Genomic DNA, 16,150 nt, shown 5'->3' with positions numbered 1-16,150 from the left:
GGTACAGTAAAAATGTACAAGGAAGCAAAAATATTTTGAAAAAACAAGTTTGCTGAGTATCGGAAGTTGTTACAAGAGGGGCACACCAAGATAATGTAACAGAGTCCAAATTACATAACATGCAGCAAGGAGTTCTCTTGCATTAACAACTCCTAGAAAATAAACCAGTAATCTCAATGCAAGAATATCACCCCTGGGTTAACAGGCCAAATTTTCTGAGGGACACAGGTAGTAATTCACTATACTTCCCCTTTCTCTAATACTTTTTCTTACACCAATTTCTTTTCTTTCCTCGAGGATAGATTTTATCCTGTTGAAAAAAATTTAGTTTTATTTGTAAAGTGTAGTAAATAATATCCTGATGGAAGTAGGCAGCGTTTTAGCTGAAGATGCTCAGGAATCAAACTTCTGAAAAAGGCCAATCAGCTAGCTAGCTAGCAGTTACCATCAGTGGCTTGCAGAAAAAAAAAATTACGGATGCTATGTTTGCTAAATAGATAAAAAGAATAAGCACTTTAAAATGGGTGAAAAATCCCAGGATTTATTGTGACCTAGACCAGAGGTCCCTAACCTTTTTGGAACCAGGGACCGGTTTCCTGGAAGCAAATTTTTCCAGGGAGTGGGGGCAGGTGTGTGAGGTTCAGGCGGTAATGTGAGCCATAGGGAGCGGCAGATGAAGCTTAGCTGGCTTGCTTGTGACTCACCTCCTGCTGTGCAGCCCAGTTCCTAAGAGGCTGCAGACTGGTACCCGTCCGAGGCCAAGGGGTTGGGGACCCCTGACCTAGACACTCAAAAGCAGACAGTTGACCTTTGATGAAGCCCATTTTCCTGTGGAGGGAGCCATAAGGGGCTCCAAGACACAATTTGGTTTCAACAGTGTTCACAGCCGGAGGGCAAACTCAGAATGTCTCCTCCTCTTGCAGAAACTGGAACACGGATGAGAAGTCTTTTTTTGAGTAGTCCTTCACGCACATCATCCCTGTAGATCTGATGGGCTTGACTGCCCAGAAGGATTGGGCTCTTCGTGCTGATAGCAGAGCCTCATGCTAATCCCAGATCCTTAGCCATGAGTGTTGCTCCGAATCCGCCCTGATAGTAATTAGCTGAGGGAACGCCATCCATCACCCCAGGTACAGGATTATAAGTGTCACGTGACCAACATCGTCCTGAGCTCGTATTTAGGATTTTAGCCAAGAGTTTTGGGTCAAGCCCTAACCTGAGTCCCAGATTCATAGCTTCAGCAGTTCCAATCCTACTAATAGCTAACAGCAAGTTTTTGCAGATCTTCCAAGCCTGGCCAGTCCCAACAGCTCCACGATGCACCACATGGGAGCCCATGCACCACAGCAGCTCAACCCCTCCCATCCTAAATGTGAGGTTGCCAGACTGAGCCGTTCCCACACCACCAGAAACAGGGGCATCCGTGAAAACTGCTCCCATTTTCTCAGTTTCTTTGACCAATTCTCTCAAAACCACAGGATCAACAGTACTGGAATCTATTAATAGTGAGTCTTCCTTCACTTTTTTGTGAATTCCTTTTGCTCCAGAATAAGCTTCTAGCGCATTGATGCATTGTAATAATTCCGTCAGCTTTTTCGGCTATATCTGCTGCGGAAGACACTACCGGGTTCACCTGCATCTAGAAGCTCTTTGCACACATCAGGGAACACATCATCAATAATGAGTGGCTAGCCATGTTTCATGAGATCTTTTGCCATTGGATTCCCCACGTTGCCTACTCCAATGAATCCAACTGGAGTCTTAGAAGCTATTGACCTAGAACACAACGCTGCGAGGCTGGCCACCTCCGGCTGCTGCGGACGACTCCTGTACCAGAGGCCGGAGGTGGCTCCACGGAGACAGGAGGAGGCTGCCACGCTGCCCCCGCCCCTCCTTCCCACGGTGACCTCCTCGACTCCCGGCTCACCCACTGGCTGCTACAGGGTGCGTAGTGCGGAGGGCCGGCTCGGCTGTGGCGATTCTTAATACCTCTTTGTTACTGGGTTACACATACAATTTCACCTAGTGAGCGATTTAACAGAAGGAATTTTTTTCTACGGCATTTTTGTGGCACAGCAGATAGAAGTGAGGTCACTATTTCTTTGAAAAACTGAATTAAAAATTTATAGAAAGTCATGATTCATTCTACAAACATGCTGAGTCAAAGAAACATGAAAATTGATGCAATGGAGGAAGAGTGCTAGACTTCCCTGATGCTCAACTGGGACCTTTCTTCTGGTGTCAGAACATGGTTGTATAACTCCTTTAATTCCAGCAGATTTTCCAAAAGTTCCAGAATCTTCAGATTTTGGTAGCCCGTTTACTGCCTTTGCCCCCCCCCCCCATGCCAAACCCTCACCCCACCCCGCACACATTTATTTTTTACCAGTTGTCCTCCAGGGTGTTTTTCTTTATGTAGTTATTGCAACAGTTTGTTAGACTACTGACACCCAGTGCAAATGCCCCTCCCCCCCGTTTCCTCACCCTGTGTAGTTTTGTTCCACCTTGACCTGGGATTGGTCACGTGACTTGCTTTGGCCCAATGGCATATCAAGAGCTGAAGCTTGGAGAGTACTTGTGCTTTAGGGCTCGTCCTCATGGAAACCTGACATGTTAGGAAGCCTGGCTAACCTAGTGGAGACTAGGCACAGGCCACAGCCAGCACCAGTGGCCAGACATGTGAAAGCAACCAGCCCCAGTCCAGAAACCAGATGATGGCAGCCTCAGTAGTCACCTCAGGTGAAAGCAAGATAGATCCACCCAGGAGATCTCAGCCCATTCTGCTGATTCACAAATTGTGAGGAGATAAAGTGCCTGCTGTTTTCAACCACCAAGCTTAGGAGTAGTTCATCACACAGGAAGAGATATAACTGTCTTCACTGTTAGATTATCTTCCCATTTTATACCATGTTTCCTCTCAAAGGACTGTTCCTTTATCCAAGATTCTAGAAAAGAAATAACAATTGATGAGGCTGATAGAGCCTTAACATTTTTTAAAAGTTTTATAAACTTTTAAAATAACTATATTAATAAAATCAATATTTATTTTATCACAAAATTTTTTCTTCAGTTGCCTTAAGAGGTAATGCAGAATTGTACTAAGTTTATAAATTTGGAGGCTCTAAAAATGTGTTATTCCTTGGATTCAAGTCCTAGTGTACTTTATGTGGGCATTCACGTTTGCAAAATGATTCCAGGAAATTTGCGATTTCATTTTACAACTTTGGCCTAAGGAGTCTTATGATATTTTACCTGAGAAAAATAATACATTAATTCCACTTTCAGCTATTAAACCCATGGTTTCCTGTATTTTCTAAATTCCCTATCAGTAAAGAAGACTATGTATAGCGTACAAGGCTGTCATGATTAGGAGGAAGGTAGTACAGAAAGAGCCCGCCAAATTAGGCATTGTCCAGTCATGTCAGTATACTAACGTGGGGAGCCACAGGCAGCTTGAAGCCTGGAAAAAAGACAGATACAATGTAATGATTATCCTAAGGATCGGAATAATGATTCCTATGATTTTGTTTTAAATATTAATGGCAGAGGATTCTGGGAAAATGATGGTGGCTACAGAGAAGGATTTTAATCCCTGAATATGCCACCCCTCCCCTAAATACACCCCCACCCACCCACCCAAAAAAGAAAGAAAAGCATCTAGGATAGCAAGACCAAAAACCCACAGACAACATCTACAACAAGGTGTGCACATGAACTGCAACATACAGCCAGGTAGGAAAAAATCAACAACAGGAAAAAGGTCTACATAGGTGTATCCCAAGGTGTGTGGGAGGAAGACAAGGGAAGGACTCTCTCTCTCTTTCAGGAGAGCCAGAGGTTACTATGGCTCAAGGGCTCACTGAGATTGAAAAACTCACTGAGAACAGCGGCAGAAACTGGGAGTGAACATTGCAGGTTCCACCTTGCAGCTGAGTGCAAGAACTTTGAAATGTTCTGAGGATGCCAAGTGTTCTGGGGTCTGTGAAACCTTGACACCTATCAAACCAAAGCACCATTCCAGAACTAATCCCCATACTCAACAAGGACAGGAAAGAGGAGGTCTGGGTAAATGGGAATAGGAGGGCCAAGGAGGAAGAGTTTAGAAATTTTAAGGTCATTTTTTAAATTATATCGTGAAAATAATAGAAGATAGTGAGCCCTGGAGTTCTGAAGCTAGAAATTATCTTCTGATCTATGTTTCCCTCCTAAAGCGGAAACTTATTTCATTTAAAAATGAGTGACAGAAGAGTATTCCATTCACATCCTGTAGAAAATCAGTGAGAAGAAAAAGAAAAAAGAAGGGTGAAAAGAAAGTTCCAGCAAATCCTGAAAGCGTGACAGAAAGACACGTCCACAGAACAAATGAAATTTATTGCCTAATATTGTGGAAAAAGTAAAAGAAATTTTAAAAGGAATAGAAACTGGTTTTAAGAAAAACATAAAAGAAATTAGAAAAATTCAGAAATGAAGTGATAGGAGAATAGGAAGTTTTGAAAAGGTGAAAGAATTCAGTAAGTAATTTGTTTTAAAAAAAAATCATGTCTCGAAAAAAGGTTAAACTAGAAGGAACACAAGTTTGAATAAACACAGTGGATAATGTCTCCTTGGAGAAATAGCTGATTTCAAATACAGCATGAGAAACGAACAAGATGTTCCTGTTACATCTTGTCATACAAGAGAGCTGGGAAGACTTCAAAGACTACTGTGGTTGTATGGAAAGGACTCAGGAGCCAACTTGAACAGGATCCGTGAACCTAAGAGGGGACAATCTCTGCATCGATATTTATAACAACCTCACTGAAAACAACAACAAAGAAAGAAAATACCTCATTCGTCATCTTCGGAAGGTACTTTGGAGTCAATCTCTCTTTTTTTATTCTTTTTTTGTAAAACTGGTAAATAAAATAAAAGAAGCATTTATTTTTCCTTTCCTAATTAAACTGTAACTCAGGGCAACCAAATAGTTGATGAAATAATATTCTAGCTAGTAAATGAATAATAATCTAATTAGTAGAATATCACCATTTGGTACCCTTAATAAATTAATGGATCTAGGCATTGATCATTAATGGCTGCAACATCACAGTAAGTTTATAGTTCCTTTTGGAATTAATCAATATTATCTATGAAGTAAACTTGCCAAAAACTCACACCTGAATTATGTCAGTGCTCTAGATCTATCTACCAACTGACAGTAAATACATGGGCCAAAGGAGCATAATAAATATATAAACATAAAGGGGATGCAATCAGCATAATCCAGACAGACAGTTGGGAACCCTACTGGATGAACGCTTTGAATTCAATGACAAATACTTGCAAGAAAAATGAGCAAATTGAGTTCTTTTAAACCTATACTTTAAAAGAAAGTGTGTTTGGATCCACAATCAAATAAATAATGGTTATTAAAATAAAAATACATTTATAGGACAATCAAGGAAACATGAACTGACTGGCTACTTGTTGATATTAAGGAATTATTATTATTTGGGGATGCATGATAATGACATATTTGAGCTTAAAAAGGACAGTTCTTGCATTTTAGAAATATGTATACGGACGTTTTCACTGAGAAAAAAAGAAATCTGGAATTTGCTTTAAAATTGCTGGGGATTATGGTGGTAGTAGTAAGAGAGGGTATAGAGAAAATATATTGGCCTGCAATTGATATTTGATGAGAACAATTGATGAAAGTTTCTACTTCTTTCTTTTTACTTCTGTAGATGTTTGAAATTTTCCATACTAAAACATGTTTTATAAATGTAGATGGCTTGCAATTTGCTCTTCTGAGCTCTCAGAAGGCAAAAAGCCATTCTTAAATTAGGAGATTTCTTCTCTAGCCAAGAATTCTAATGATAATTTTGTCCCAACTGGCCAGAGCACTCAGATTTCTCTGAGATCTGTTGGTGAAAAAAAAAAAATCAGCGCAAACAATAAAGAGGCTCTTTAGTCTTAGAAGAAAACAACGAAGAGTAAAGGCTGGTGCTAGGTCTAGGGCAATAGTGTAATATCAGTATAAGACAAAATATTAGTTTCTTCCAAAATCCACTCGTTACTACTGTGTATACTTTTGCAGCAAAATATCTTTTCTACATTGTCAGCATTAAAGTAAATTTACTATTTAGGTAGCATTTACATTATCATATACTCAAAGCCTAGAAATAACCCCCTAGGCTGAAATGACATTAAATCTTATTTTGGCCATTGTAGTGTATTCTCCAGTCCTACTTGCTTTGTCTATAACTGTCATAAAAAGGTGTGAGGAGATCTGCCAATATTAATGCCAGGATTCAAAATGAGTTCTCTGTAGCTTGCTTCCTTCAGGATCTTCTGCCCTCAGACCCATGTATTAACTTAATGCCTCAGATTATTGTATATGTCACCTCTTTCCAACTAGAAGACAAGCTCCTTTAAGGGCAGTGACTAGTCTCATCAACATCGAATTTACCCCAACACCAGTGCTTTCAAAATGTGTGTTGCTTAGTATATGTTTGAAGTTATAGAAACAATTCTATTCTAACTAACTAATAATGATACTACTACTACTATTTCTACTACTACTGCTAATAAAATGTATGAAATAGAGTATAAATAGGAAAATAAAGATAACACTGGAAATCCCAGGCTATAAAATGAATTATCCCAAAGCCACCGGCCAATCCGTCGACTGTAAACAGTTACTTGTGCATTGGTCAACATTTACATGCATAATTGAGAGAAGGGTTAAAACAAATTTTATTACCAAAAAGCACAATTTTTATACCTACAATTTTTGAGCTCAACTAACCTGTAGTTTTAACAGAAATAGATGAGATTCAAAGTGTTCATCCAGGTTCCTAAATGATCCATTTCCGATCTTTCCTTATGAAACAATCAATTATAACTCTAATAATTTGTCAAGGATTCACCCAATCTCTACTTCCTTTATTTTCCAAGGTTTGGTATCATTATAAAATCAAGTCCTTCGGCGGAATATAATAGTTTCAAAATCCCTCATCAATATTATTCACTGAGATAAAATAATATGAAAATTTAAAAAACACTGGCTGGGCTTCCCTGGTGGCGCAGTGGTTGGGAGTCCGCCTGCCGGTGCAGTGGACGAGGGTTCGTGCCCTGGTCCGGGGAGGTCCCGCGTGCCGCGGAGCGGCTGGGCCCGTGGGCCGTGGCCGCTGGGCCTGCGCATCCGGAGCCTGTGCTCCGCGGCGGGAGAGGCCACAGCGGTCAGAGGCCAGCGTGAAAAAACACTGGCTATGTGCTGAGAAATGATCCTTCAGTGAATCACTCAAGGTGCACTAGCATTCAGGCTACACCTGAGGTAGAATTTGAATTCCAAAGTAGACCTTTAAACCACAGCTCATCTTCTCCTTTTAAAACCATTAGAAATAAGCCTGTTGCCTGACCTTTGAGATTCTGCAAAGAGACCATATTTAGATCTTTTGTCTCTTTTAACTTCCCTAGTCCCCTCCTCTACTTTCGGAATAGTGATTCCCAGATAAGTACGATGAGTTCAAACAGTGTGGTTAAAGGGGTAATTAGTCTGCTCTGCGGCCAAGTTACTCACAGAATAAATAAGTTGGCTTTCACAGTTGTTGGTTTCTTCATGGGCTTTGTTTAGAGGGGTCTCAGCTCAAGCAAGCAGCCTGTCAGCAGCCTGAAATAACTCTGTGGAAATCTAATGGCATATACGTAAAATACGTCTATGAAACCTTTTATTCAATCTTAGATGCATACTTTTCCGACTTCTTTAGGCCTGGAAAAGTATATTCAGCTACAAAAGGACGGAAAAGAAAATGTGTATAATCCCTCATGCCCTCCTCACCCCCTAGAACCTTATTTTACCCTGTTTCATCAGAAAAGGATGTATACTGTAAGAAACATTTTTTAAATTGTTTGACCAAATATTTAAGTGCGCTAAGTCTCTGTATTTATTAAAGCAAATATAGTTGCCTTTCTGTCCCTTTCTAAAAGAAAGCAAAAGATACAGTTCTTTTTTCTTAAGACTCAGGGTTCATGGATATTAATTATTACACTATATTGACACCCAGACATGTTTATAGGAGGCTCTTGAGACACACAGAGCTATTTATTCCCATACTAAATGGCACTTCTTTTTCCTCTGCCTTCTGCTTGTATTTTTTCTGTTGTGATTATATCCTACTGAGGCTGCTACATGTCTTTGCTTGATTTGAGGTTCTAAAGGTAAGACTGTATATTCCCCTTTTTACAGAATAAAATGGGTTTTATGACTGTTTGCCTTCAGAAGCCTCCTTTTCCACTCATTTCCTATCTATGGTGAGGTGTCTAAAACAGATGAGTTAGTTCTGAACTGGTGATATATAAATGAATTATTATTTGATTCATATTCAAAGCAGCTCCCCCTAAAATAGTGGCCTTCCTGCCTGTGGGATGTAGTCTAATCTACTGCCTGGATCTACACCCACCAACATCCATATTTTGTCTATTGTTACCTTGGACACTTGTAGGAACTGAGTGAGTTTCTGTTTCTATAGTGTCCATTGACAGACAAATGGATAAAGAAAATATGGCACATATGTAGAATGGAATGTCATTCAGCCTTAAAAAATAAGGGAATCTTGCCATTTGCAACAACTTGGATGAATCTTGAGGGCATTAGGCTAAGTGAAATAAGTCAGAGAGAGAAAGACAAACACTGCATAATCTCACTTTTACGTGTAATCTAAAAAAGCTGCACTCATAGAAACCGAGTAGAATGGTGGCCGTCAAGGGCTGGGGAGTGGAGGAAATGGGGAGTTGTTGGTCAAAGGGTATAAACTTCCAGTTATAAGATGAATAAATCCCGGGAGTCTGATGTACAGCATGGTGACTATAGTTAACAACACTCTATTGCATACTCAAAAGTTTCTGAGATAGTAGATCTTACATGTTCTCATCACACACACACACACACACAAAAGGTAATTGTGTAAGGTCATGGATGTGTTAACTAACCTTATTGCGGTAATCATTTTGCAATATATACATGTATCAAATTATGATGTTGTACACCTTAAACTTATACAGTGTTATATGTCAATTATATCTCAATACAACTGGAAAGAAGAAAAAGATTCAAATGGAGAAGGGTGAGGCTGGTAGAAAAAAGCCACTGCCTTGAGCAATACCGAGGTGGGCGGAAAGCCATGGGCCTCTATTAGCACTGCTGGGTAGGCTCTGTTCCCACGTGTGGGGAGGGGGTAGGACAGCACAGCTGTGATCCTTATTGCAGACCTTAGGCAGCCTCAGGCAACTTTTCAAAGTTAGATGCTGAAAACCAATAAATGAAATTATAAGGAAGAATTACATAAATGCCTTTGTTCTACTTTTGGTCCTCTTGGCAACTTTTTCCATCTAAAAGCTGCACCCTGCCGTTCTCAAAGCAGGAACATTATCATGGGTCAGAAGTTTCCAAACTTTTCATCATCAACCCCTACACCAAAAGAAAAGTTGAAATTTTATGACCCCTAGTATATGAAGTATCTTGTGTGTTTTTAATATTTATCAAGAGAACATTTAACAGTTACCTACTATGTGCCAAGAGAAAATAAAAATAAGACACAGACTTTAAATGCAGACTTTGTTCCAGTATTATTCTTCCTTTTGACTTCAGTATAAGAGCTATTGAGCTATTTGTTGTCCCAGTAAGGGGATAATCAGACAATTACAGAATCCTGTGATCTCTTCCCAAAGTTTGCAACTATAGGGTTGGTCCCAGAATTGCTCAATAACTTTGTATTTTGATTTAAGGGGAAACTAAAAGACCTTCCTGTCCCAAAGTAACTCTGCTTTGTGGAGACTGGAGGTGCCCTGCAATTGACTCAAGATACTGTTTATTTGTTTAAACAGTTAAATGAGTAGTTTCTATTTAACAAGTGAGCACAAATTTTCACAACAGTACCTACCCCATGACATAACTCAGACGAAAGCTCCGAGGGAAAGGAAAACTATATGGGCAAAAAGTCCAGGTTCCATCCACTGTACATGGGATATTGATAGGCTTGTAAAACTTACAGAGGTACCTGGGGGTACCTAGGAACCCTGGATATTTAGTATACAGATCAGCAAAGGATGGTGGAAAATAAGACGACACCAGGTCAGGGGACAAATTAAGTAGGTGAAGCTGGTCCTTTATATTCTTTTCCCTTCTGATATACCACTGCTCTTTCCTGTCCAGAATATGTTCTGTATCCTCAGTAGACCTACACACACACACATACACACACACACACACACACACACACACATAGAGACATGTGTGTAGCACACAAACATGCACGCATGCATGCATGTACACATACATGGAGTCCCCAGTCTTCTCAGTTAAAATTCAGCTTGTAGTAACTAAAGAAAATTTATAATGCCCTATATTTTATAGATTTTAAAAATACTTGCACTTTAATAGAAAACTTTTAATGTCTGAAAATCCTTTCTGACAAAGGAAGTTATTTCTGATATTGGAGGTTGACAGTTTCACAGAGAAAACTTCAGGAGCACAGAGACATGCCTGACCCTCTCCCCACGCACCATCTGGGGAAAATTCACCAACACATAGGCTCAATCCCTCTGCTAAGTCAAAACCAAGTTTACCAACATCATTATTTCACAGAGAATAACTTAACTCATGTTAGGCATTCACACGTATTTTATTTGTTGAAGACAGGAAGAAGATATAAAGGAAGGAATCATCTGAAATTACAGAGTAGAGCATTTAAGTCAATATAGATATTTAAATTGAAGGTAAAATTAAATTAAAATTTGAAATTATATGTGGAGTTTTATTTCCTAAAGAATATTTTGGAAAGTTCAACTTCTATTTTAACTTATATTTTCAGAGAAGGTATTTAGTCCAAATGAAGAATATCTTCAATTATTGTTCTTCTATTGCAAGCAAAAAAGGATTTATACTTCTTTTCATGAAATATGGTTGTTTGACAACAGAAGAATAAATATTTTATATTTTTAGAAACAACAGTCAGGCTACTGATATTCTTAATTAGTGTTAATAAATCTGAATGCTTCTTATCATCTACTCTTTAGCTTGTACCTGAGGAGTTGAATACCTCCGGGAAGATACGTGCTCCAGACCCATAAATATGCAGTTCACAGAGCCCACCACCAGAGGGCAATAAAGAAGTAAAATCTTGAAACCATGTAGTGAAAATAGTGGGAGTTTAAATAAAAGCAACATTTCACAGTATGCTTTTCTGACCAATGTTATATCTAATAACTTAATGGATTATATGTACATGGATTCTGAAAAGTCAGCAGCACACTTCATTGGTCAATTTCTATGATAAGGGGAACGTAATTTGAGTGTAGAAAAACAGTATACTTACATCTTAAAATTCCACCCCTACAGAATCTACTCACTATTGAAAAATGGTAAAAATAGCTTTCTGTGTCTCAGTGACCAGTTAACATTTTCAAGAGTAGAATTTATCTTCCTATGATGCTCAAATACACAGGAAAAATGCATATCTAGGACAATGGATAAACTCTATATGACATGTGAAAATAATTATTCAAATGGAAAAAGTATAAGATCTACAAGGAACAGTTTTATATGCATTAGTGTGGATATATACATAAAGAGGCTCTAAGAAACATAAAAATCACTTCCAGGAAGTAATTTTAGGTAGAAGAGAATTAACATGGATGAGCAAGAAAAGAGAGTTAGTTTTAAAATAGTTTCATTTACTTTTTGTTTGTTTGTTTATTTATTTGTTTTATTTATTTGGTCTTTGGAATATAAGGAAACAGTGGCTTTCAGATCAGTATCCCAGTGGAACAAAGGGACAGAGGTCTATACTGGAGCCTAGCCATTGTTTGACTATCTTGTAATAATACTGGTGAAATACAGCCAAATCATTTGAACTACAAGCATCCTCTCTGACAATATTCTTAAGACATCAACATTATATATTAAAGAAAGTAAAGAGAGAATACTATTTTCTTTAGAGAGAAAATACAGATTCTGGATCAAATCAATAATTTCAGCAAACCTCATGGGTATAAAACATTCTGCTGCCTATCATTTAGAACATGCCTCTAGAAGAGGGAAACTGGGTGATAATTTCCCCAGATTTTATATTTAACTCAAATATTTTAGATAAGAGGCATCTCTAGTAAAACATTGTATTATTGATTCTTTCCAATATGATAGCTCAGAGGAGTTCCTCTTTCCTTCTCAAATACATATGGGGAAATGGAGGTGGGTGTGGGTCAGAGGAAGTATCTAAATAGAGCACAGTTTGTTTTTTAAAAATAGAAATTTCTATTCGAATTGTTTCCAGAAACACACAGAGACAATTCCATGTGACAACAGTGAAAGAGACCAGAGTGATGCAGCTGCAAATCAAAAAACTGCCAACACCAGTGATTGATGGCCACCACCAGAATCTGGTTAAGACAGAGAAGGATCCTCCCCTTGAGGCGTCAGAAAGAACATGGCCCTCTCAACACTTTGAGTTTGAACTTCTGGCCTCTAGAGCTGTGATAAAATAAATTTCTGTTCTTTTAAGCTAACAATTTTGTGGTATCTTGTTATGGTAGCCCTAGAGATGACTGTATTTAATTCCTGAGCTGGCAACTGTATTTTGACTATGTAATGACTATTCCAAGATGATCAACAGACACAAAGATAAAGGCAAAACTGAGACTAAGCCCAGTTCTTTTTATTCCCAGAATAATAAATGATTTTTTAATTAATTTAGATCCCTTTGTCTAACCCCTCTGCTTTTCAAAAGAGTATGTGGGACCAATCAAGTATTAATATGTTATACTTTCACTTTAATTCATCTCAAATTATTTCTAATTCCCCTTATGAGTTCTTACTTGACCCATGAATTATTTAGGAATATATTGTTTAATGTCCATTTGTGATTTTCAACAAATTTCTTTCTGTTAACGATTTCTTATTGCATTCTGTTTTCATCTGAGAGCACTTTTTGTATTGTTTATATCCTTTAAAATGTACTGAAATTTGTTTTATAGCCTAGCATATAGTATATCCATGTGCATTTGAAAACAATGTATATTCTGATGCTGTTGGGTGGAATGTTTTATAGATGGCTGTTACGTCTACTTGATTGATAGTGTTGTTCTAGGTTTTTATTTTCTTGTTGATTTTCTGTCTGTTCTGCTATTGAGAAAAGGGTATTAAAGTATCCAACTATTATTGTAGAACTGTGTTTCTCTTTTCCGTTGTGTCGATTTCACTTCATTATATTTTGAGGTTCTGTTGTTAGGTGCATATAAGTTTATAATTATTATACATTCTAGATGGAATAATCATTTTATCATTTTAAAATGTTTGTCTCTAGTAAAAATTTTCATCTTAAAATATTTTTCTTTTTCTGATATTTTCTTAGCCACTCCAGTTTTGTTGTTTTGTTTTGTTTTTTTGTTACTGTTATGGTATATCTATTCCAACCCTTTTACACTTCACCTATATATTTTCTTGACTCTAAAGTGGGTCACTTGTAGGCAGCATATGTTTGGATCATGTTTTTCATTTTTTTATCCAGTCTGAAATTTCTGTCTTTAGATGGAATGTTTAACCTTTTTATATTAAATGTAATTAATATTTAATTTTGTAATTTTTATATTAAATGTAATTCATGTAGGATTTATGTCCAACATTTGTGATTTATTTTCCAAGAGTCACATTTTTTTTCCTAATTCCTCTTCCTCTATTACTGACTCATTTGTTGTTGTTGTTGTTGTTAAAAAGATATTTTTTAGTGTACAATTTCAATCCCCTATCTTTTACTATATTTTTGAATTATATTCTTAATCCTTGCTCTAAGGATTACAAATAACATCTTAAGTATAAGCATCTAGTTTTGATTAATACCAACTTAATTTCAATAGTATAAAAAACTTTTCTCCTCCTTTACATTGCCCTCCTTTGTGCTGTTACTGATATAAAAACTCCATCTTTAGACATTATATGCCTATAAACAGTTATAATTATTACTTTATGTTGGTGCCTTTTAAATCAGATAGAAAAAAAGTTAGAATAAAATACAGTCATATTATTTTACCTCTGCAGTTACCTTTCTTGATGTTCTTTATTTCTTCATATGGATTTAAGTTACTGACTTATGCTTTTAATTTTGTCTGAAGGGCTCACTTTAATAGTTCTTGTAGCACAAGTCTGCTAGGAAAAAATTCTCTTAAGTTTTTAATAAAAGTATTGAAATTTTCATGTCATCCTTCTGCAATGGCCATGGTAATCTCTGCATCATTCCAACTTTAGTAGATATGTTGCCAAAGTGAGCATTTAGTATGTACTCTTATATGGTACAAAATTTAAAGTGTTAAAGATTATGAAGTTATAGACACAGGTTTACTTGTTTCGAGACCATTTCAAGAGCATATTTGGGCAATGCTAATATTGGCATTTCAAATTCAGTGCTACCATGTAGCAAGATAAAATAGATGAACCTCAAGTCATGATATTTTTTTCCTGATAACATAAGGTTAAGGTTAATTATCAGTTGTCACATTTTTCCAGTATTTTTTAGTTAGCTTTTAACTTAGCATAAGTGAAATGAAAGGATGGTAAGTTTTGCATTAATTCCTGACCCAAAACAGAACTTTTGAAGATGAAAGTCCATTAACAGAGCTCTGTGTTTCCTGTGAAAAATAAATCTGTCCCACCCCCTGAAAAATTCATGAATATTTTACAAATTGTATGTTCAGGAAGCTATTCTAGCCTTCTATTAAAAAAAAAACAATATAGAAATATTTATTTCCTTCATGTAGTAGTAATATACATGTTATTCAGAAAATGTATAGTGAATTTTGGTTTGCTCATCTTCTGAAAAACTCCTAAGAAAACACACACTTCTGAGAATTTCAGCCTTATTTCTACATAAGTTATCTAATCTATAAAACATTATGCATGCTTTGGATAATCATCTAAATAATTACTATTCTAGCCTTTTAAATGGTTTCAGTGCACACATAATTTTCTCTACCCACACCCCCATTTTTCCCAGTTAGATTGATTAAGTGATATTTTTTCTTTAGTCACTTATTATATTTAGGTATGTTTAGGCCTCCTCTTCTGAACTCATTTCCTGGTTACAAAGAAGTAAGGCATAGATGCTGTTTCTGACTCCCAGGGAAGTTTAGGCTCTGGCATGCTGGACGAGGCAGGGCCTAGCATCACCCTGTTTATGTGGAATATGTGGAACTGGTGAGCTTCTAAACATCTCAAAGAGACATTTAACAAGACTGAAGGTTCTGGAGAGAGAATGTATTTTATTGCCATCATTTTAATTTCACCATATGTCTAGATAATTCATGCTTTTGGTGCAAAATTCAAAAGTAACAGTGGTGGGCTTCTCTGGTGGCACAGTGGTTGAGAGTCCGCCTCCGGATGCAGGGGACACGGGCTCGTGCTCCGGTCCGGGAACATCCCACATGCTGCGGAGCAGCTGGGCCTGTGAGCCATGGCCGCTGAGCCTACGCGTCCGGAGCCTGTGCTCCGCAACGGGAGAGGCAACAACAGTGAGAGGCCCGCGTACCGAGTGACAGTGGTGAATGAAAAGTAAATCTTTTATACAGTTTTCCTGAAGCCACCCATTTCCCCCTCCTAGAGGTAATCATTTTTACCAGTTTCTTTTATATTTTTCAGGGGCAGTTTAGGCATATATTAACATGTGCTATATAGAGGATAATTCCTCTTATTAGGGTAAATTCGTGTGCTTTTTTTTTTTTTTTCTGAATTGTAGTATGCAGGAATCGGAAGTCTCTGGCAAGAGGAGAGTTAAAAGGAGAGAAGCTAGCTTCAGTATGATCTTTATTATCTCCTCATTCTCTCTTATCCAAATACCATCTTTGCATCTCATCAATAAAAGATTCATTGGTTTTGACTGTGCTGATCTGCTCATTCAGGGAAAAGGATGGTGTGGCTCTGGGGTTCTGAACTCTATGGATCTACACATTCATGAACATGCTGAAATCCTGTCTGGGTTTTTCTATGCTTTCGGGCACAGCAGTCATGCTGCTCTCTGCCTTTTAATATCATCTTGGGGATTTGCTTTACCTCTCTCCTTAACTGAATCTCTTGTTTTCTGTGTCCCATATTTTCCTCATTTTTAGTTTGCTATCTCATATTTGT

General features: G+C 37.6%; 1 non-coding gene and 1 pseudogene across 1 annotated transcript; both read right to left on the bottom strand.

Moving 5' to 3' along the window:
* Nucleotides 1–715: 715 nt before the first annotated feature.
* Nucleotides 716–4,838, bottom strand: LOC113631396 (3-hydroxyisobutyrate dehydrogenase, mitochondrial pseudogene; annotated as a pseudogene).
* Nucleotides 4,839–14,197: 9,359 nt separating this feature from the next.
* LOC113631584 (U6 spliceosomal RNA) lies at nt 14,198–14,302 on the bottom strand. The gene has a single exon (XR_003437447.1). It is a non-coding gene; the product is annotated as a U6 spliceosomal RNA (small nuclear RNA).
* Between the last annotated feature and the right edge of the window lie 1,848 nt (nt 14,303–16,150).

The sequence above is a fragment of the Aethalodelphis obliquidens genome, unplaced genomic scaffold, assembly GCF_003676395.1.
Source record: "Aethalodelphis obliquidens isolate GAN/ISIS:26980383/991018 unplaced genomic scaffold, ASM367639v1 scaffold33, whole genome shotgun sequence".
Taxonomy (NCBI): Eukaryota; Metazoa; Chordata; class Mammalia; order Artiodactyla; family Delphinidae; genus Aethalodelphis; species Aethalodelphis obliquidens.
This window is presented reverse-complemented; position numbering and strand designations above follow the sequence as displayed.